Here is a 22,166-nt window from a genome sequence, read left to right on the forward strand (position 1 = left end):
AGGCCACAATTCTGCAGCAGGTTACAACATCGCAGGCTTTGATGGTAAAAATCGAGTGCTGATGCATTTCCACTGCAGAGAAATGGTGGAAGTGTAGATCTTCAGAAAATATATTCTACACGGTTTCCTGCTACCTGCTCACATGCCAATTATACTTTCAAGTTTGCATCTGAAATTCTTATCTGCCTAGTAACACCCTATCCTCTGAAATGTCTGTAGTCCACTTAGTCATATTTAGACATTAGTCATATTTAGAGCTGCACGTAAGTGGTTCTCTATATGCAAGCACACCAAGTAAGAATGTTCCACCAATCATTTTTAAAAATACAGATTCTCCTCCATGAAGGATTTGGAAGATGTTGCTTTGAGACCTTGATTTCAGGCATCAGTGGAAGAACAATGAATCCTTTAAAAAAATACACATAATCAGTGGTTGGGCAGTTATAAAAGCTAAACAAGAAGGCATGAGAAAAACCTATATGAATTAAACTGACATTTAATTGTAGCTAAATTCAGCCTCTGTGGGTTTTCCCCAGATGAAGGTCCAAAATGGCAGTAGACAGTTGTGTCCTTGAAGACTCTGAAGAAAGAAGCTTCTTCCTGGGGATGCACCAGCTGAGCCTGGACTCTGTCAACCTGACATCCCTGGTCCAAGGATCCCAGAAAAATGTGTGCGCTGGGAACAGGGAGAGGGAAGAAGAGGAGGAAGAGGAGGAGTCATCAAGGACTACATTTCCCACGATGCTCTTCAATCAACTCAGACTTGAAATCGGGCAGGTGTTGGGGTGTTCCACCCGGCTCTGGTGAGGTGACAGCAGCTGCGTTGTTCCCAGTCCTCGAGCTGTTCAAAGGTATTGTAAAGCTGTGCCATGAATGTGTTTGGAGTGTGAATTCAGGAAATGTAAACAGAGGATGATAGAATATGTAGCCCTTAGGATAGGTCCTAAAGGGCTCTGAAGTTTGGGAGCTTGCAGGGAGGATGAGGTTTAGGACATCCCATTTGTAAGTTGTGTTAGGAATATGTGCTGGTATCTTCACTATGGTGTGGGTTTTTTAATGTTGGTGCTGAATCCCACCTTGGGCTAGTCCTAAATTTCCTCTGAGTGGGATACAGTGCGTGTGAAACCTGAATGTAAGGTGTGACACCAAACCTCATGGCTCCTTCCCAGTTTTGTGCCCCGTGGCTGGTGGTGTGAGTGGGTGGGGAGGGTGCTGGCAGCTCCCCATGGCACAGAGCCGTGGGGAGGCAGAACCATGTGAGCGCTCTCCAGTGCCCTCGCGTGTGCTTCTCTTTCTTGCTTACGTGTATCCTTTACTCTTCCTGTCTTCTGTTACAGCCCCTAATGCACATCTAATATAATTTTATAGAGCAATATTACCTGACAAACACAAACAGGCGTCACTTGCCTCCTCCTGAGCGCTGCCCAGCCCACCCAAGGCTCTGAGATGTCGGAGCTCTTGCTGCATTTATGGTTGAGCAGCATCATCCCAGAGCATCCGTTACTTAGCAGACTTCCATAACGAATGCGCTCCATAAATATAAAAGCATTTCTAGAAAGTCAAGTGTCTGGATGTTATAAAAAGCGCTGCTGCTGAGTCATGCTCTTCCCAGCCCGCAGGAAATGGGCAGTGATTATTTCATGCCATTTTTTGTTGGGCTGAGATAACTTAAGGGAAAACGTGGCCACCAAAAGTGACAACCCATGCTGATCTGCTGCTCTGTGCTCGTGGTGCCATCTGTTAGCACATGTCAGTATAGGTATGGAGATGTATTGTACAGCAGACTTAAGTCTATATTTCAAAATTGCTGGGAAGCAAGAGCACACAAAGGAACTGTAATAAGTACAAAGTGTAATTAAATTTTGCTCTAAGAACTGCCATAGTCAGTTAAATCAGACCAGTTTAGATGTCATTATTTAGCCAATAGAGTAAATCTTATTTATAGAAGTCCAGGTCTGGCTCCACTTGTTTTCTGATAAGCAGTGGTAGGCTATTGACTTTAATGTACGATGCTTATAACGGAAAGATGCATAAATAAACATGGACAAAATGAGGGCAGGAGAGCACCACTAAATTATCTCTGCAATTGTTGGTGCCCTCAGCTTGGGCAAGGGCTTAGGCTTGGGTATCAATTCCTGTTTTCATTTTCTTCTTTTAATTGATCTCATGGAGCAACCATTATCAAAACAGTAAGGGAAAGGGATGGTCTCTTTAGGAACTGCTGACACTGCAGCTCTCTGCTGTTTCATCCAGGAGTCAGACAGCAAATGTGGAGAAGTAAGGGGTGAATTATACCCACCTGGGGAACAAAGGGGAGGATTTTTTTTTCCGAATTTAGGAAGATGGATTTTAAAAATGAAGGAACTGCTGGAAGAAACTAAAGAGGTGGTATGTGACAGAACATAGGTAGAAGTAATATCCCCAGCAGATTTCCTGAGGAGGAGTCTGAAAAGCAACTGTGTGATACTGGAAAATTAAAGCAGCTGCAAATGGTAATGCACCAGAGCTCAGGTGTTCTGCATTGAGTTTTTGGTGGGGTCTCTGTTGGGCTCAAGTACAGTGTGTGAGAGAGAAAAGGTTCTGGCATTTTCAAGCCTTGTTCAAAACAGCAAACACGCGAAATCTTCAGAGAAGTTGCTGGCGTGTGATTTTCTTACTTTACTTTCCCATACTCCAAGGGCTCAAAAGGTTTGGATGACTGTCTGGATTTTTTGTGGTCTCTTAATTAAGCTAAAACCTGACCTCTGAATGTTTTGGAGCTTGCCAAACACAAATTCACATGAGTGAAGCAAGGAAGGGTTAAAGAGCTTGCTTCCCAGATGTGTTCAGTTAATGCAGAGCGTTTCAGATGCTTGCTGCTGGCAGCTACCACAGCTTTCAGGTAAATGTGGTTGGGAGTGGGTTCAGGGTAGGACTGAGGTTCCTCATGGGAAGAGGAGGGAAACAGTGATTGCCACTGCCCTGGAAATTGTCTCCTTTGCCAGAGTGTGTGATCAGGGTCACTTCCCAGATCTGCTAGAGTGCTGTCCAAAACATTTTGTATGTGATTTTAATGGAAGGTGTTTAAAATCATGCATATTCTCTGTTCAATGAAAGAGGGACTGAAAACTGGAGAGAAATAAATGCCAGGGAGCCACAAGAGCATTTTCTGCCTGTGATAGTAGTTGGCCATGTGGGATGAGCAGTGGCCTCCACTGGAGTGCTTAATGCTTTGAGTAAGGAGAAGCCAAAGCTAGAGAAATCTTTGACTTCTTGAACTGCAGCTTGGCATTCAGCATGTTTGAACACGAATTGTGTGTGACAGGATGGGCAACTTTTTATGTGTTATCCTGGTGTTAACCTGCAACAACTGCTTGACATCCCAAGGTCCTGGTTCCCACCGCTCATTCACCTGCTTGAATGGGACTGTGAGGAGGGGAATGCACAGGGATTGCAAATCCGTGGATCACCAACAGTTTTCCTGCTGGCATGTGCAGTTTAACCCAGAGCAGCAGCAGATCTGTTGGTACCCAAGCAGGGCTGCTCTGGAGACCATTATCTGATGCTTGAAACTCAGTGAGGGCGACTGTGCTCTCCCAGCTGCCCATCACACATGGAGACAAACACTTGTGTAATGCCAGGATTCAGCTGCAAATTGTACGTGTGGTGGGGAAAACACTGTTGCTGTTTATGTGCAGAAAAATATAACCTAAAGGCCACAGAATGAAATATAATTTGTTAAAAACAGGGAATAGCATTGATTAAAATGAAAGCCAGTGTTCCAGCACTTTACTGTGGAGAAGTATGTCCCCAGGTTCCTTGCACTTGCCCTGTGATTATACAATAGATTTTAAGTCTGTGATATCTACAAATCTACATCAAAATATATTCTATAGCTGTAGGAAACAGCTCTGAATTGTTAACCTTCTCTCCAGGTACTGGAGGTAACACACTGTGAGATTAGATGTATATTTTCTTCAAGATATACCACCCATCGAGGAGTCCATATTTACATCTTTTGTTGATATTTTTTATAGATTAAAAGAGTCTCTTTTCTGGTGATAATTCTGCTAAGTACTGTAATTTGCCGCCACTAATATTTGTCTGAGTCCTAGTTTGCAAAATATATTTGAAACCACTTTATAAAGTCTCATAATTGCTTCTTTGTAGAGCTGGTATAATGAGTAGTTTCTTTATCCAGCCTTTATCCTGTTAACCTTAGAGGTGAGCGACTGCTTGCTGGAGTAGTTGGGGAATGTCTTAGCACTGTTGAGCCATTTAATTTCACTACTAATTTCATAGTGGTGACACAGAATTGGCTATGAGCAAGCTCGCAGTTATTTCAAGGGTTTTCAGTTAGCATTGAATCAGGACCTGATTCACTAAAATGAAATTGAAATAAATGCACATGTAGATGATTTTTTTTAATGCATAAATTGATCTGCATTTATGTGCCCAATCCACATTAAAACATTGACCTGCTCTTGAAGGATGGGAGCTCAGCATATAAAGCAGCTCTAGCATTGCAAATGAGAACTTGCACCACTGCGCTGGGGGTTCGTTCTCCGCTTCCTTTACTGCTGCTCTTGTCCCATCTACAGGGAACCTCCTTGGTTATCCAAATCTTACTTAGAGCTTCCTGGAAAATGCAGATTCATGTTTTTCAGTTTCTTTTGGCCACTTTTACAGGCAGCAATCAGTGTGCTGTGCTATTCAGCAAGTAGGGTGGCTTCCAGGCTTGCTCTTTCTGCAGGAACACATTCCTGTTACTCTGCTGCTTGCTTTAGATGAGCAAAGCTGCCCTCTGCAAAACTTGTCTTTTCTCCAAAATTGCTGGGGAGTTGTTTTGTTTCTTAAATCAAAATTCATTTCAGCCCAGAGCTGGCTGCATTTCAGGGGGGAGGTTGTTCCTTTTTGTGAATATAGCCTAAAGTGTGTGTGTGTGTGTGTGTAATTTTGCTGTTTCCATCCTGTTGCTTTTGCTATTACTGTAACAGTTGGATGAACTGAAAGAAGTTTGATTTGAGGGTCACTAAACATGAGAGAGAAAACTTTTAGTTTGGCATATGAAAGTATTTATGGCATGTACTTAGGAAATTCTACCACTGTTTAATCTTAAGTATGCATATAATTATAAAGAGGGTAAGAAAAACATTTGATGGAACCCTGGGGATTACAGGTGCATCCAAAAGTTGAAATTTAAGTAGTTTATTAAATGCACTCTGCCCACAAATCATCCCTGTGAGAAGAGAACTATGGCAGATGCTCACCTGCACTTCGACATGGGCAGTGGAGATACCTGACAGTGATCACTGCTGAAAAGGGACATGTGGGGTGATGGAGCAGCAAGACCCTGCTGTTCCCCAGTGTCCCAGTGCCAGAGACCCTTGGACAATGCTGAGCTTCCCCTGGGGCTGCCTTGGGGTCTCTCTGCTTCATCCCACCACCTTCCCTTTTTGAGCTGCCAAATGCTGTTCTGGTAGCTGAGCCCTGGTGCAGTCACCTGCCTGGGAAACTGCCAGAGGAAATGGGCTTTACTGGGGAGCTGTGGCTGCATGGCAGGGAAAGGGGACTGGGGTGTTCTTGTGGGACTGGTTTTATCTCTGTGCATTTTGCATAGGTATCTAACTAGTGCAGCATGTACCTCCAAGCTGTGGTGGAGCAGTGTGCTGATGCCAGCCTCTCCGATGCACAGCTATGTGCACCTGGGACATTGCAGGCATTTTGTCACCCAGAGGTCATCACTGCTAAATATTAAGGGTGAATTTTGCACTGAAATGCAGAGTTATGATTGTGCACTTCGCTTGATCTTCCAATGCTTCTGTCGTTCGTGACATTGTCATTTAATGTGGACATTCATTTGTCACATGTCTGGACCTGTCTGGGAAGCATTTTCAATGGCTGCACTCTCAATTCAAGTCTGTTCTCTCTCGTAGAATCTAAGCAAAAGTTGATAGCATTTGAAATTTAATCAGGTTGGTATTGTGCAATTTGTCTCTTACAAAATTTCAGTAGCTTTTTTTGCACACTTTCCTGTTTAAAAGGAATTCTCAAAAGCCTGGAGTTGGAGGCACATGTCTGTCCATGCATCATGGCAGACTGCACTTCTAGTTCTTTTAATCTGAGTTTGATCTCTTCTGTGAAACATATCCTCAAATGTGGAACTTGCTACATCTGGCTTGTATAAAATTCATAAGTAGGAGCCTTTCCTTCATAACTAGGATAATTTTCTGTTAACTGTAAGAAGTAGGGAAGGACTAAAGATGGCTTACATATAAAGACTTTATAGTACTAGTAAGGCTAAGAGAGAATTCCTATCTTTGTGGTACTTTTTTTTTATTACTAGGACCAAATTTATGCCAGTATATAGGATAGGTTCCTAAACTGTAATCCAGTGTTGGGTCCACATCCAAAATTTTACTTATATCATCCCAGTCATTAGGACCCCCATGATCTAGTTTTTCTCTACACCGCAGAGTGACAATACTGCCCAGACGGACCCCAAATGCAAGCAGTAAAAACCATTTTTTAATGCCTCTTCCCCACTTTTGTCAGACATTTATTTTAAACGTCTGGTCTTGAAAATCAGAACCTGCACACAATTTCCTTATTGCCCCATCCTGAAATTCCCCTCCCCTCTGACCAGTCTGTTTTCCAAAATACTCTTGGTCCTTCCAAAAAGACGGTTTTATTCTTCTAAGTTTCAGATTTAAAATCTGGATGAGTGAGAGATCTGGGATGAGAGATGCATTAGCAGAACTGATTTCTCTTGTTACCAGTTCAAAAGGCTTCAGTATGCAGCACAAATGATTCATAAGTATCCATTGTTCAGAGTTCAGGATAAAGAGTTCAGAATCAAAGCTCTGCTTTAATGTGCGCTCATGCATTTCTTTTTTCAGTAAGAGCATTCTCTTCATATATATAGCAAATGAAATTCAAACTTGTTTAAGCTGCAGTTCTGGTAAATTGCTCTGCCTCTGAAGTTAGCTTAGAATATCATGAGAGTTATAGAAACCGTTACAGATTTTGCTAGTATTGCAAAAACTTAGTGCTTAGTTATAATCAAGGAAGAACTGTTTAATAAATAGAACAGGAAAACAAGCGATCACCTCCTGTTTTTCCTGGGTTTGGACCTCACGTCAGCCCTGCTGGCAGATCCTGAGAGCACAGCCACACAGGATTTGGGCTGTTGGTGATTTTCGTACTGGCCCTTCCCAAGGGGAGAGACAGCAAAGGCTTCTTTATGAGCAGATTTTTGCATGGGAATGCTCGGTGACAGTCAGAGGGCAGTGATTAAGAGGTATTCTGATGTCTAGATATTTGTCCAAATGTTTGTCATCGTGCAAACTGTGCCCAATATTGCTTCTTTCAGAGCCTGCTTTATCTCTCATTTTAATGTTTCATAGATCCGAGGTCCTGTCACTGCTGCAGTACTGTGTTTTCTCCTGGCATCTTGTATCATGGCTGAGCATACTGAATGGGCTCTCTAAAACCTTTCTTATCAATGGAGTACAACAAGCCCAATGCAATCATCCTTTCAATTATCTTCTTCATCTCAAGTGTCACCAGATAAGTACTGGCATAGTATTCTTGGAACATTTCTGATATTGTTCCTTGCTTTTTTGGCTATAAATGTATGAATATGGGGTAAAGATTTAGATATCTCATGTTTTACTCTCATTATGCACAGACAAAACTACGCTTATCTCCTAAAAGATTCTTTTTCCCCAATCTCTTCAGTTTGAACGCTCTTTGGGGTCTGGGTGATGATTAGAATACTTGGCTAACTCTCATGTTGCAGTGGGAGTCGTGCCCTCTGGGATCAGGGGAACAGCCAGAGAGTCTGTTCAGTGTTGTGCAGCCTCCGAAATCGGCTTGATGTGGAGGTGACCTTGCAGTGGGTTACAGGACAGGACTCCCCAGATGGGACTTTGTACATTACGAGTCCCGAGTAAGTGGCTCAAGCTCTGCTTGCTCAGTCCTGGAGAGGCTTTCTGAGAGTTCAGTGCTGTCGGGGGCGGGGGGGGGGGGGAAGAAGGCTTTACTTTGTTTACCTCAATTTATTTTTACCTGGAGAATGAAATTTGACTCCATTAAACTACAGGTCTTTCTGAACTCTTTATGTTCAGGAGACACTTGTGAACAGACTGAAGAAACGAGGTCTCCTCTGTGCTCTGGAGATTCTCCACCTTCTGTTCATTTTGAGGTGTACAAGGTGTTCCTTTGAGTGCCCCATGTGCTTAGTGCTGTGCAGGTGGTGATTCCCTCTGAACTGATGTTGGTATCTCTGCCCGGGTACATCATTTTCCTCTGGTGCCAGCAGAGAGGCATCCTTGTCACAGTGGAGAAGGGCAGAAGGGGGATTGTAGACCCTCCTGTGCTGAACTGTGGCTGTTGGAGGGTGGAGTGCACTCGGTGCTGCATGGAAGCTCTTGGGCTCACTGAATGTGGCCTTGGGCTCCTGTTTGGAGACTGAAGGAGCAGGAAGAGATGGCAGCTGATGGTGGGTCCCAGCTGCAGGATCACTAGACAGTTCATGGATGGGATGTTAAAGGGATAAGAGGCTAGTCTAGGATCTGTGTGTCTGTGAACAGGGAATCTGGGAACTGGAAGATCTGGGGATTTAGCACTTTTCCTGCATGACCTCCCTGGGCTTAAGTTGTTGTATAAAGTTTCCAGGATATTTGTGACAAGAGCAGTTTATGTTACTAAACACCAGCACTCACAACTGTGAGTCAGGCTCCCCACAAATATGATGCTGGCTTATGAGAAAGGTTTTTTTATTTTAAAGTGATTTTTGTTTGTCACTTTGTCACTTGGAGACAATTAGATTATTTTGGCAATATTCTTGAAGTTGTCTCTACAATTAGGAGAGCTCAAAACACTTTTAAATTTAAGGAATTAATTGTGGTGTAATTATGAAGAGCTTTAGGAATAACACCAAATATAGCAATGTGTGTGAATCCTGAGCACTGGCAAATAGGAGATTAGTGTTGGAACAAGAGAGGAATGTAGGCTTTGGTTCAAAGAGTCATTTTAAAGGGAAATTACTGAAAATAAAGTGTGATGAAAAACAATGATTCTAATGAAGGACAAAACCCATCCATTGTAGTCCAGACATACTTTGTTATTAACCATTATAAAGTTGTGGGGGTGCAGCAATGGTGGCAGAAAACCCAGGCTAGTAAGAGAGCAGATACAACTGCAATCTCTTCATTAAAAAAATGTTTCATGGTTGCACACAGCCACAAAAAATACATTTTCATGCTTATAGATTTCAAGCATTTTTGAAAGTCACACAATTGTTTTGCTGATTTAAGTTCTAAATTGATGGAAATACAATGGGAAAGAAGTAAGGGGCAACCTGGGAGAAGAGGAGCCAGGCTTTTCAAGGAAACATTGAAGTATTGCATTGATTGCTGTGAAAATTCATTTCAATTCTGCCTCATTTCTTCATTAAGCGTGTTAAAGCAGTTCTTTCCTGGGTTAGCTTCTGCAGCACTCTCAGTCTGACTTCAGGGGAAGTGGTTTTAAGGACATGGGACAATTTGCATGAAGTTGTGCTCCTTCACTGCAAGAACAGTTACTCCAGATTGGTGCTGATGGAAAAGAGAAGAATTTAGGCTACAGAGTTACATCAGCCTTGTATAAATGTAGTGACTTCACACATCGTTTAGTAAGAACTGCAACAGGTGAGTTTTTGTAACCTTGCAAATAAGTGACCTGAAATACTGAGTTCTGGGTTGTGATTTAGGAGTTGTAAGCAATTCCTTTTTGAGGATTTTGAATGAGCTTGTTTTCCATTTGGAGATCCAAGAAACACAGTAAACTCTGACACTCAGAAGTGACTTGCACCAAGTCCTGTGCAGGAACCAAAACTACCCTCAAATCCTTTTCCTGAAACAAAGTCTTGTTGACTTTGGTTTCAGAATGTTTACTTGAAGGAATAGAGTTAAATGTGTTACTTTTCCCCCCAGATGTCTAAAGTTTTGTAGCAAATATTGGCAAGCCAGAAAGCATTACTTAAAAAAGTTGTTTGCTGTTAGATGTGTCTGTCTGGTTTATGGATAGGTCTTGGTCTAAATTGAAAGGAGGGCTCACTATTGGCACGTTGATCTTACCAGTCACTTTTGGTTTAATGTAGATATGACATCACCTGGAAAGATCATAATAAAAATAGATTGCAATTTATCGTCATTTCCTAAAAGACATTTATATTTGAATGAAACAGAGTAAGCAAAGTAAGGTGAGAGATACCATCTTTGGTTTGCTGCCATGGCATGTTTTGAGTCCCCTGTTGTGGTGTCTGTTGTATTCAGGCATTTCCTAATATCTTAAGCATCTCTCTGCACAGCACTGAGCAACTGCTATCTCGTGGTGGTGGAACTAAAAATCAAAGATCAAATTGGAAGATCAGAAATACTATGTAATGTAACTAATTCTTGGGGGAAATTCAGGAAACTATGTCTTGCAGCTCCTATAGCAATTTTACTCTTCCTCACCACCTTTTTTCCTCCTAAAACTGCTTGAGCAGTAAACACACAGTTGAACACTCGGGTATTTCCTTGCTTGGCAAAGCCAATAAATCCCCCAGGTAGCAAATGGCAGTGTGTTGGTAGCCAGAATGAAAATCTGACGTGACAGTCATGTAGGAATGTGATCACTTAAAGAAATGCAGGCACTGCTGCCTAAGATAGCTCTGAGACTGGGAACTTGGATTCTGTACTCTCTACTTGAAGTCTCTACTCTGCCATAGTTGTTTTTTTTTTGTTGTTGTTTTTTGGGATTTTTTTGTTTGTTTGTTTTGTTTTACATTAGGGAAAACCAAAACCTGCATGTTGTTCTGCAGTTCTGGTAAATTGTTTAATGGCCATCCCTCACAGATGTTTATGAGGATTGAGGTTTTAATAACGGCAAAGTGTTTGAAATAATCCTGCTCAGAAGAAGTCCTCACTCAGACTTCTTGAAGGTGTGGCTAGGACCTTGCAGAAGCATTCCCAAAGAAACTGGTCTCTTACATTACACAGTGACAGAGCAAGCTGGGAAATGGAGGGATCTGTTCAGTGTGGGGACACAGTTCATCCTGCTGTCTAGCTCCTCTGGGGTTTTCCCACTCTGGAGCCCCTTGCAGCCTCTATGGGGGCTTCTGTTCCTGCCAGCCAAGGGAGGAAGGATGCTTGCCCATCTCTAAGCCAGGGTGTGCTCTCCTGTCCCTCTTCCCTCTGTGTGGCACATGCAGCATTTTCATAGCAGGTGGAAAGGTTTAAAGTTACTGAGCCAATGATCAGCATCTGAGAAGGTGCTTAACCAAAGTGTGTTTTCTTTGATTGTCTTGTGTTCTTTAATAAATTTCATTAATTAATGAAACTGACTCCTCTGTGCGGTACATTGGAAGAATTGCTATTCTACCTCGCTGTATAATCATTATCACCACTAATGAGTGTGTTATTCTGTTACCAGTATTAATCTAACAAAAGAAACAAATACCTGGCCTGTGCTGTGATGCAGGAGTCAGTAGGTTAAATGCTCACCCTGTGAATTGTGATAAACAATCCAGCCACCACAGCCAGAGCATGACTGGGGGGCTGCTTTTAGAGACCCTCAACATGTGGGGGTGTACAATGCACAATCAGCTGTCCTTGCTGATTGTGTGATGCTGCTTTTGTGAATGGTCCTTCTTCCCTGGCTTTTGGAATCAGCACCTCCCTGAGGATAAAATGCAGAGCAAATCAGTTAGGCACAGCGGAAGATGGGGCATTTTTATACTTTGCCTTTTCATTTAGATTTGATTCCTTAGAAAAGCTGCTTAAATGGTGTTACAACTGCTTTGATATGGACTCTTAATTATGAAAAGGTAGCACCAGTAAATAGCGTTAGGTGAAAAGAGCATGGAGGGGAGAGGCAATGGTAGTCTTGGCTATCAGTATGTCAAAAGGATGAGTCCAGAAGACACGCTCGGTGTTACAAATTTCTTGTGAAGCCCATGGCAAAGCTATTTTAGCAGCTCTCCAGAAAGGGATGTATGTCAGTCGTATTGGAGTTCCTTGAGGGAATAGATTTAGCACACAGAGGGGAGGAGAGGCTGAAGTGAGGCATCTGTCATTTTCTTCCACTGTTTATGATCCTTTAAAATAAAGATGAAAATTAAAGGAATGTGTTTCTCTCATATCAAGAGTTCTTATGTTCTTCTTTAACTGGCCTCACGCAGAAGATTTTGGCTGGCTTAGCTGGTTGTAATTTTTGTGGTGTGCAGCTCTTGTTGGCTTCCCCTGTACCAAACACACACGAGCTATTCCTTTGCTGTGGGTGGTACGGAGCAAACAGCTGTGCGTGTGTTGCACTGAATTTAATGTGCATCATGGTAACAGAGGAATCAGCCTGAGAGGAGACTTCTTTTGCAATGCTGTTGGCTTTGGGTTTATATTCTTTATTAGCTATCAGAGCGTTTTCATTATTGTGGCTATTGGTTAGACCCCCTCTAACTCCAGTAAAACCAAGAGACACTGAGTTGCAACACTTGCAATATGCAGTGTGCACACACAACCTGGATCAACCTAATTTCAGCATAGCAAACACAAAACAAAAGCTGTATATGACTTCTTAGCCTTTGTGCACATCTGCATTATTATAAATGCTAATATAATTCTGCAATGATAAATAATTAAACAATTATGGTCATGAATCAATAAGTTTAGCACATTTTTTTCATCAGCAAATTGTACTGTATAAACAAGAAATATAAATTACCAAGTCTAATTTTCAGTGAAAATTGTAAGCATTTTATATCTAATAATTAAAAAAGTATTAGAATTCAATGTAAGATGCTTAGAACTTTAAAATTTTCTGGTTTTAACCAAACACCATTAAATTGTCATGTTTTATGTTTCTGAATCTGATTAACATTTTGAGATCTGACTTTTGGAATCATTCTCTTTGTTTTCCTCTGCTAAAACCCCCTCTCTCAACCTCTGGTTTCTCCTAAACACAGTTTATCAGCTTGAAGCCAGCTTTGGTTGACCTCATTATGTTGCCTTTAAGAAAATACAGTGTTTAAAGAAAAACATTCAAGTACCTTTCTTCTAAGATTTTGAAAGATCTAGCTATTTTTATCATATACTAAGCACTTTGCTGCACAAGGTGCAACATGGAGGCAGGGAGAAGAAGAAGCTTTTACAACTCTATTTGCATTCAATCAGGGTTGCAGGGTTACCTGTAATCTTTCCCACTCTCAGATCTTTGGCAGTTGTAAAGAATCTATCACCCCAAGTACTGGCACTTAACTATATAGTTTTAAAATAATCTTTAGTGAAAAATAGTGTATTTGCAGAAAAAAAGCTGTGTTTGATTTTTTTTTTTTTTTTTTTTTAGAAGTTGTGTATGTTTTCTATGCTGAACATCTTGCATGAACTAAGCATTTGCCATGAAGGAAGTTACTGCAGAATAGCTGTTCCTGCCTGCTGCTCCACGGTTGTGCTTTTTCCTGGGAAAATGCTTGACCTGCTTCTCTACTGTGTCTTGCACTAAAGACAAAAACCCTGTTTAGACTTAGCCAGGGCATTTTAGATCAGGAAATTGGAAAAGCCAGCAGTTTCAGGATGGCGCTTGGCATTGCAGCACCAGGTCTGAGGGGCAGACATTGGCACCAGGTGCCCATCCCTGTGGTGACAAGGGATTTCTGGAACCCTCTCCCCAGCAGCCAGAGAGCTCTGTGCTGACCTGCAGGGTCATCCTCCCATGGTATCAGTCTAACATGGGCTCATCCTCCTGGTATCAGTCTAAAGCAGAGCTGGTGGGGCTGGTTGGTTGGAGGCACTGAATTTTGCTGCATCACTGTGCTGGAAAAGCTTCTCCTTTGTGGGAAAACTCAGTGAGCCAATAAACTGGTATTTATCTGTCTCCCATGTGTGTGGTGGTGTGAACGAGTCACAGCAGTCATCCTTCGTGGTGGCCCCATCTGCCATTCCTCCACAAATAATCCAAGAGAACCTGCAAAACGAAGGATGTGAAAAAGGTGACACAATCCTTCAGAAAATAGGAGAAAGCAGGAAGAGGATTTGATACAGTAGAGCAGGTGCTGTGACCTGTGGAAGGTAGCTTCACCAGGCCTGGCACAATATCCTGGGGTCTAAGATGAGTTTGTCTGGCTCCATATGGAAGCTCGTAGTGTTAGAGGAGAGACTCCATCCACTGAAGTGTTAAAGTTTATTTGCAGGGGTTTTTTTTACTGACTAGAAGCCTCAGGAATCTCCATCAAGCTGGGAGATCAAGGACTCTTATTCTCAGTTTTACTGCTCGCTGGCAAGCAATTAGTTATTTGTATTACAGAGAGGCCTCACAAAGATAGTATGTTTAGAAATGTAAGCAAGTATTTGCCTTGGGGGGGGGAGAAAAAAATATTTTCTTCACCTTCTTGTCTTTATCTCCCTTTTTGTTTACCCTGTCTTCCTACTTTTGATGAATAAGAGAAAGAAAACTACATATGGAGTCTGAAGATCTTTACTTTGAGTTTCTTCCTCATGCTGCTGCATCTGCTCATCTTCTCCTTGCTTTCCCAGTGCGCCGTGTTTCCATTTGTGGGTGTAAGTGTCTTTGCCTCTGATGCCAATGTCACTCTTCTTGTGGCAACCAGATTTTGTTTTACTGTATGGCTCTTAGCAACATGTTTCCTGCATTCTGCTCACTCTGTTGAGTTCACACTTTGAGAGTCTAGAGATATAGATTGCTCTGCTTTCACATATATGGTTCTGTCAAAACAATTACAGTTGAATCTTGGAACGTGTTCCTTTTCCTCGTGCAGAGTTACTGAGTTTGGGTTTCCCTCTGAAGCCAGTCTGCATTGACCATCCCTGTCCTCAGTGAATCCCATACAACCCCTATTCTCGGATACAAATTTAAAATGTTTGCAGAAAATTTTATACATCCATTAACTGGACTTTTTTTTAGGTCACTGAAAATTGTATATTAATTTTTGAGTTACAGAACATGTATTTAAAGGTACCGATGTGATAAAAGTCTTAACACTTAAGTGGTGGGGCAAAACCAGAAAATTCTCGTTTTCCTTTATGATAAATTAGTAGAACCTGTGGAGAAGTAGTAATGCAATCATACATTTAGCATATTTCATTTTTTTAAATGTACCTACATTTAAAACACTCAGATTCCACCTATGAAACTGGATTACAAGATGCACAGCAGATTTAAAAATATTTTAGAGATGTTGTTTTCATGCTTCAAGTCCTTGAAAAGCCAAATACACTCACTTCTGAAACTAAATCTTAGTTTTCACTGTAAAAAAAAAAAAAGAAAGAAAAATGTTTAATAGCACATATGGCATAATTTCATGTGACATCTGTTTTGTAACAAACAATATTTAGCTCACTTATTTGCTGAATGATACAGTACATGCTGCAAAGAAAAAGTCCAATGAACAGTTTTACATAGTTTGTAATATATCAATGTTTATCGCAAAAGAATGCAAAACTTAAACATTTAAGCATGTTATTGATTGTAATATGCAAAACATCGATTACTGCATGCTGCCAATGCAAGGAAAGTCTACAGCATGCCTTATGGGGTATGAAAATTAGGTGGATTTCTGAAAGAATAACTGTTGTCCTATCACTGGTGACATTTAGGCTTATGCCCCCTCCACCTAATTTGTGTCATCTTCCAGGAGACAGCTGTCAATATATTTAGGATGGTTTAGCTCATAACAGCAGAAATGGTGAGAGCCTATTGGCTTAATTGCATGGAGTGATTGATTCTAATGGAAACAACATTTAGAAACTCAAAATGCACTTTCTGTTGGCAGATCTAATAGAATATCATAATGAATTGGAGCATCAGGCGTATAGTGTACTTTCTGCAAGGCCTGAAAAGGACAGCCATGGGGTTTTATGTTGGTTTTTAAATTTGATTTTATTGTTTAAATTATTTGTTTAAATAATAAAACCAAGCCATCCTAGAAACATAGTCGGATGGAAACCAGAACATCAGAATGATGCTGAAACCACACACAGATACAGCAAGTGGCAAAGGAAGGCTGTGTTCAGGTAAATTGGCTGAAGGCACTGAAATAAACATTAGCAACTGCAGTGCTGTGAAATGGCATGAGATTCCTGTGCCTGGTGCCATGATGCACTTTGGAAGGACGTGCTGAAAGCAAACTGCTGTGGGGACTCACAGGGGTGCTGTGCACTCCGCTGGATGATTTCAGCTCCCATGAACCCCAGACACTTTCTGGAAGCACGAGGGCTCTTGCAGACCATGGTCTCTGCTGGGCTGAAGTGCCCTGAGCCTGGACTGGTGGGTGCCTGCGCTTGGAGCAGAGCAGCGGCTCTGCCTCTGGGATGCTCCTCCGCGCCTCTGTGTGTGGCCAGATCCCTGTGGGGTGCCCCCGTGGTGGTTTGCCTGGATGTACGGGCAGGAGGCTTATCTGGGGGAGGTGCTCTGGTGTTGCAGGACATTACCCTGCCCGGACAGATGAAGGAAAGCCTGTGCCAGCTCCCTTTTCCCTGGGATAGCAGCAAAAGTTCCAGAGCAGTTGCTCTACATTAACTCTCTTGTCTTCTGGCAGTTTTGCACAATAACCTCTTGCCTTTACAGGCTCAGTCAAACTGTAAGTGCCTCTGTCTCTAGTCTGGGGTTTCTCTTACTCCCTTTCTTTCTCTCTTCAAAACACTTTATAAGAATCCTGTTGTTTTCTTCTTCCTGTTGTGATTTCTCAGAGACATTTTACTCTTTCCTGAGAATCTGTATGGAAAGTCAGGATTACAAAATCTTCTGCTTCACTGAAGATGCTGTGCTGTTTGGCCAGAAGCTACTGACATAGTTTTATCTTTTCGTTTTCTACTCTAAGACCTAGAAAAGTGTAGGTTCTAGGGGGATTAAGGTGTGGTTACAGATTAAATGGTTTTTTCCCCCCTTTTCCATAATTAGAAAGGTATGAAGAATCGGATGCAAGATTGAACAGTGTAAATCCTCCAAAATTAAAAACATTTCAGAACAGGAATAAATATTAATAAATTGGATGCATAATGAAATGCTGTAGATATGTAAGGGGAAAAGCAAGTGGGAAAGAAGGGAAGATTTTTATAGACCTTCATTACAGCAGGGTTGTTAGTAAATTTACTGAATTGTAAATGTAAAAGATTCGGATGGCCTGAGTAAAACCACATATTTAAGCCTTCTAAATGAACATTTCTGTTTTTTTGAGTAATTTGTACCATCTGTGTCAAAATTCTGAGCCTAAGAAGAAAAAGCAGTGGAACAAATGTTGGTTCCATAAAACAGTCCTAGTTCATTGTTGAAATTGTCACACATTAACATTGCAGGCCATCTGGGTAGACAAAAGACTCTAACCAGATTGCTAAGATGATTTTATTGGTCTGGTATTAATCAGAATGTGGCATAATATTTAAGCAGAAAAAATGATGAGGTGAAGTGGAGTGCCTTTAACTGTCCTAACTGTATTGTAGTTGCACAATAGTCGTATTCCACCATAGAGCACTGTGTTTCTAAGCAGAGAGCCTAATTCTGAAATGTAAATAACAAGCTATGTGATATTTCCAATTTATAGTTTAAAATAAAATATGAAACTTAAAAAAAGTAATGACTGTTGGCATATTGCAATGTGGAGATTTAAAGGCCACAGCATGGTTGTATTAAATTGCGGTATACCCACAATCATGTTGGAATTAACTTTAATTTCTTTTTGTAACATTGTAAATCAGATTACACTTCATCTCAAAGAATCCAGAACTCGTGATTTACAATTGATTTTCTACATTTTGAATCTCTGCACAATGCAGCAGCTTGTCTTCTCCCCGGGATCTAGTGATGGTGGGTATGTATGTGCATGTATGTGAGTGTTACGTTTGCTCTTGAAAATCTTCATCTGTTTTCTCACCTTTCACAGAAAATTGGAAAAGTCTCACTTTTTAATATTCACCATGATCTTCCCCCTCTTTCTAGTTTCCCCCATTGATTCTCAAAAAGACAGTGGGTATGTTTGTGTACGTCTCCCCTCTTTACCTCCCCTTTGAAAACCTTGTCTGCCCTCCTGTGCTGAATCTGACCTCAGCAATGCCTCAGCACACGGAGACACCTCCAAGCACTATGGGAAGCCTTGTCCGGGGAACATTTCACATCTTCTGTGATGTGTTTGCAGTGAAAGTTACCTTCTGAGGGAGGCAGGTGGTGGAGAGCCTGATGGAGCTGCAGGCAGGGCTCCCTCCAAACCTGCCTCATGTGGAGACCAAGGGTCTGGCAAGGTGGGCATGGGGACTCCACCATCAGGCTCAGGTGTAGATCTGCCCTGTCTCTTGCTCAGGGAGGCTGGGCAGTGGGGATGGTCCCTCCCTGCAGCAGACATTGCTGCCCTGGTCCCACTCTGTTCCCAGGGCTGGGAGAGCCCAGCTGCACCTCTGTGCTGCCCTCAGAGCCTGCATGGCCATCACTGCTTGAATGCAAGGCTCGACTGCCAGCTGGGATTCATACAGAGGCCAGAGATTTTCCTATTTATAAAATATTTCTGGTCTTGATTATTATATAGAGTGCATTCTGTGGAAGCAGCTGTAGCACACTCCTGTGCCATTTTTTCCCAAAGTAATAGTACAATAGTATTGGGGTAATTAAACAGGGCATCTGATTCAGTTAAATAGCACAGATGCCAAACTAATTTAGAATATTTTTGCTTTTTGACTTCTGTTTTAAGTTATTAATCTGAGAGCAAGGTGAAATAGGAGGAAAAAAGAAACTGTGAAAGAGGGATGGAGACTGAAGGAGTGGAGTCAAAAGCAGGATTATGGTCTCAGTTGTTTTTCCTCAGTTTTAGCAGGAGAGAAATGAAGGTTAGGGCAGTCAGACCAAAACATGAGGTTGGAAGGCAACCAAGATTTGGACCAAGAAGTCACAGACTGTGGCCAGCATTTGGACAGTGAAAAGTTCTCTGGCTCATGGCAGGGCCATGAGGCTGAGGAGAGCTGTTCATGGTCCGAGGGGTCTGCCCAGGGCCGTGCTGGGCATTTGCTTTGTGCCAGACTTCTCTCCTTGAAAGATCTGGAACTGAGCAATAACAACTGAGCCCTCCAAGCTCTGTGAGCTGAGTTCATTGCCTGGGCAGGAGCAGATCCTTAGGAGAGGTCCTGGTTAATGTCTTAATATTTTCTGTTTGAATTACTCATTGCTCAGGCTTCAGAGTGTTTGGGAGATGGGTGGCCCAAAGGCACATACAATGTCCTTGTCTCTGGCTGACCATGATCCCTTGGGAGTATCTCTCATGGGCCACTGTTTGTTTGTGACAGACCCACAGAGTGTTTTTCTGGAGATGAGGTGATCTTAACTCTGATGGAGAGAGAGTATTTCTAAGCATGAATACCTTGGGTAATCATGTTGCTTGATGCTCTGGTGATATGCTGCTTGGCATAAACCTTAAAGGGGATTTTCCAACTTTACCAGCACATTTGGGTGTGGTTTTTTTTTTTTTTTCTCCTTTCTCTCAGTTCTCATTAATCTTCATTTGAATGTTTAGAAATGCTAAATGCTGGTGTTAAAAGATGACTGAAATCTTTGCTATTTGATTAAAGATTTTTCATAGTTTTGCCTATTTAATAAAAAAAAATCAACCATTGCTGGGGAATTATGCAGTACAGTGTAAAGTATGCCTAATTAAACAAAGCATTTGGTATTGTCAGTCTCAGAGTGCTGGCCTGGTGCTTGATGACAGACAGCAATGGTGAGGAAATGTCACCACAGCCACACCAGTGTTGCGCTATCAGCCACATACAAGTGAAATGCAGATTAAAATGCTATTAACATAGCCAATTAAACATCGGCATAAACAAACCAGTTAAATCAATAATGCTGCTGTGTCACAGAGCTGGTGCTTTGCTGTGGCTCACTTTGCCCATCTGAGGACTGCCCAGAACTGCAGACATGAAGCCAAGATGTTTTGGATGTCAGTGGTGATGATATTTGCCCAGAACAAGGGCTAACCACACCTTCACAGCATCAACTCAGCAAAGCCATACTGGGGGTAGAAAATTACTTTCTTTCCTAAATAAAAAATGGTTGTTTTCTTTTCCTTCTCTCAGAATCCATTTTTTACTGTTGCTTTTGACATACATTCTAGGTCTCATGGACTTGGTGTCTCTGTAGATGCTGGTCCTCGTGGCTGAGATGTGAGTGTGGACAAGGCCAGCAAAAAGCATGAGCCATCTGAAAGGCAGATTTCATAGGGCACAACTAGGTTAGCAGCAGAATAATCAGAGATACTCTGCTATTTCACAGTGGAACAGCAAACTGTTCCCAGGTTTTGCTCATGGCCGCCAAGTCCAGCACACCCATTTCATGCTTTCTCATTTTTTTTCATGAATCTGACCTCGGTTTTAGGCATGCATTTCTCCATCCTAGAATTACAAAGATCTCTACCTTCTGGACCTTTATTTTAAATGTTTGTTAGTCTATTTTGTGGTATTTCAATGCCATCCCTGTACTAGGTCTTAAGCTTTAGACCAATATAAACTGGTTTATTTTTCTGTTAAATGTAGAAGCTAAACTCCATGTAAGTGTTCTTGTCTGGACTGTGAGAGTAACCCTGGAATGAGAAGGTTGGAAATGCTTTGAATTTTCCAGGTGTTAAATCTAACTTCTCTTCCTGGTCAACTGGCTTAATCCTTTAGTCTTAAAGGATTAAATACTACCTATAGTAGATCTCATCCTGATGTCAAAAGATTTCTCTGGATGGCTGGTATCCTAAAGCCCAAAGGCAGCAAAATAATTCCTCTGCAAAAAGTCAGCATTGCTTTATTGAAACCCCCATTTGAACAAGGAGGTGAAGCATCACTGCTCTATTTATCTCTTAAGACTACCTTCTTAATGGCGGTAGGCTTGACAATAACATGAGGGCACTGGGTATTTTCAGCCTGAGATTTTTCATAAGAACAAAGAAGTGATGAGATTTCCTCTTGATTCCTCATCTGAATCCATTTAAAAATACAGAATGAAAAATAATGATCTCTTGTTTATTTTTTCAGTAGTGATTAAAAGAAGTGATTCTTTAAACAACAAAGGGAGAAACATTTATTCTTTATTTTTTAAGCAACAAACTGAAACATATTGGGGGGATCTCTTCAAAGGACTGATTTCTGTGGTGTATAAGAAACCTATTAGGAAGGTCACTTTGATAGTATGTTGGATTTTGTCCAATTACTGCCCTTCAAATGCATCTTGATGGAAAACAATGAGGTAAAAAAAGGCAAGATTCCTGTTTCCAGGTGGGCAGGTGGTTAATGGTGGCCCATGCAATGGGAATACCACAATGGATCTAAACAAACTTGCCCTGTTTTCAGGAGCTCTTTTAGCACTCTGGTGGCCCAGTAGATGTTTTGATGTTATCTGAGCTACTGTGTTGCCAGCCAGTGTAAATCATGGATATTCAAACTGCTTTACTCCTTTGGAGAGTAGTTAGGATGAGTTCATGGCTGACTGCTGTGTTTGGACTGAGCTTCTGGAAGTGTTTAAAAAAAAAAAAAAAGTTTGAATACTAAAGACAATCCCAAAGGTAAAGGCAGGGATACAAAAAAGGGGAAGTCAAGTGGCTTTTGTGTGAAACCAGAGGCCAGCACAGCCTGCTGTCTGGTCTGTTGTGGGGTGGCTGTGTGTCTTCAGCCTCCCTGGTAAGGTGCTTTCTATGCTTTGTGGTGCTTCAGGTTGGGTGAAGTCCTACCTCAGATGTCTGTGGTGTGTTGAGAGTGTGTTACAGGTGGACCACAGCCTGGACCTGCATCTCTTCTCTTCCTGATTCTTCATTTGGATGCTGTAGGATCATGCTCTACCAATTAGAAAATGAATGAAGAGCCTGATTAGAGCTTTAAATGGGATTCTTGAGACTTTTGTTTGTACCTGAGGCAGTATGTATGCTGAAATTAAACAGCAACCACTTTTGGCATGCTTCCTCTGCTCATATAATCTCTGTAGCAGGCTGTGTTTTTCTTACTGTAAATCTCTCTCTTATATATATGTATTTATTTATTTATATTCAGAAACATCACATGTGTATATGCAGTTCTGGGGACTAATCATGGCTATGTTCAGCCCAGCAATGCCCCACCAAAGTGTGGAGGGGGTTTGATCTTGCTGCTTGCCCTGCTTCTGCCCAATTTTGGCTACTGCTGCTGTGGTTTGGG

The 22,166-nt window shown here is 41.7% G+C and overlaps 1 long non-coding RNA gene across 1 annotated transcript in view; it reads left to right on the plus strand.

The window, feature by feature from the left end:
- The first annotated feature begins 368 nt into the window (after window positions 1-368).
- LOC116450051 overlaps window positions 369-22,166 on the plus strand; it is a 41,621-nt gene continuing 19,823 nt past the window's right edge. The window contains exon 1 of the long non-coding RNA XR_004242641.1: window positions 369-851. This is a non-coding gene — a long non-coding RNA (uncharacterized LOC116450051). The remainder of the gene's footprint in view (window positions 852-22,166) is intronic.

The sequence above is a fragment of the Corvus moneduloides genome, chromosome 12 (genome assembly GCF_009650955.1).
Source record: "Corvus moneduloides isolate bCorMon1 chromosome 12, bCorMon1.pri, whole genome shotgun sequence".
NCBI lineage: Eukaryota > Metazoa > Chordata > Aves > Passeriformes > Corvidae > Corvus > Corvus moneduloides.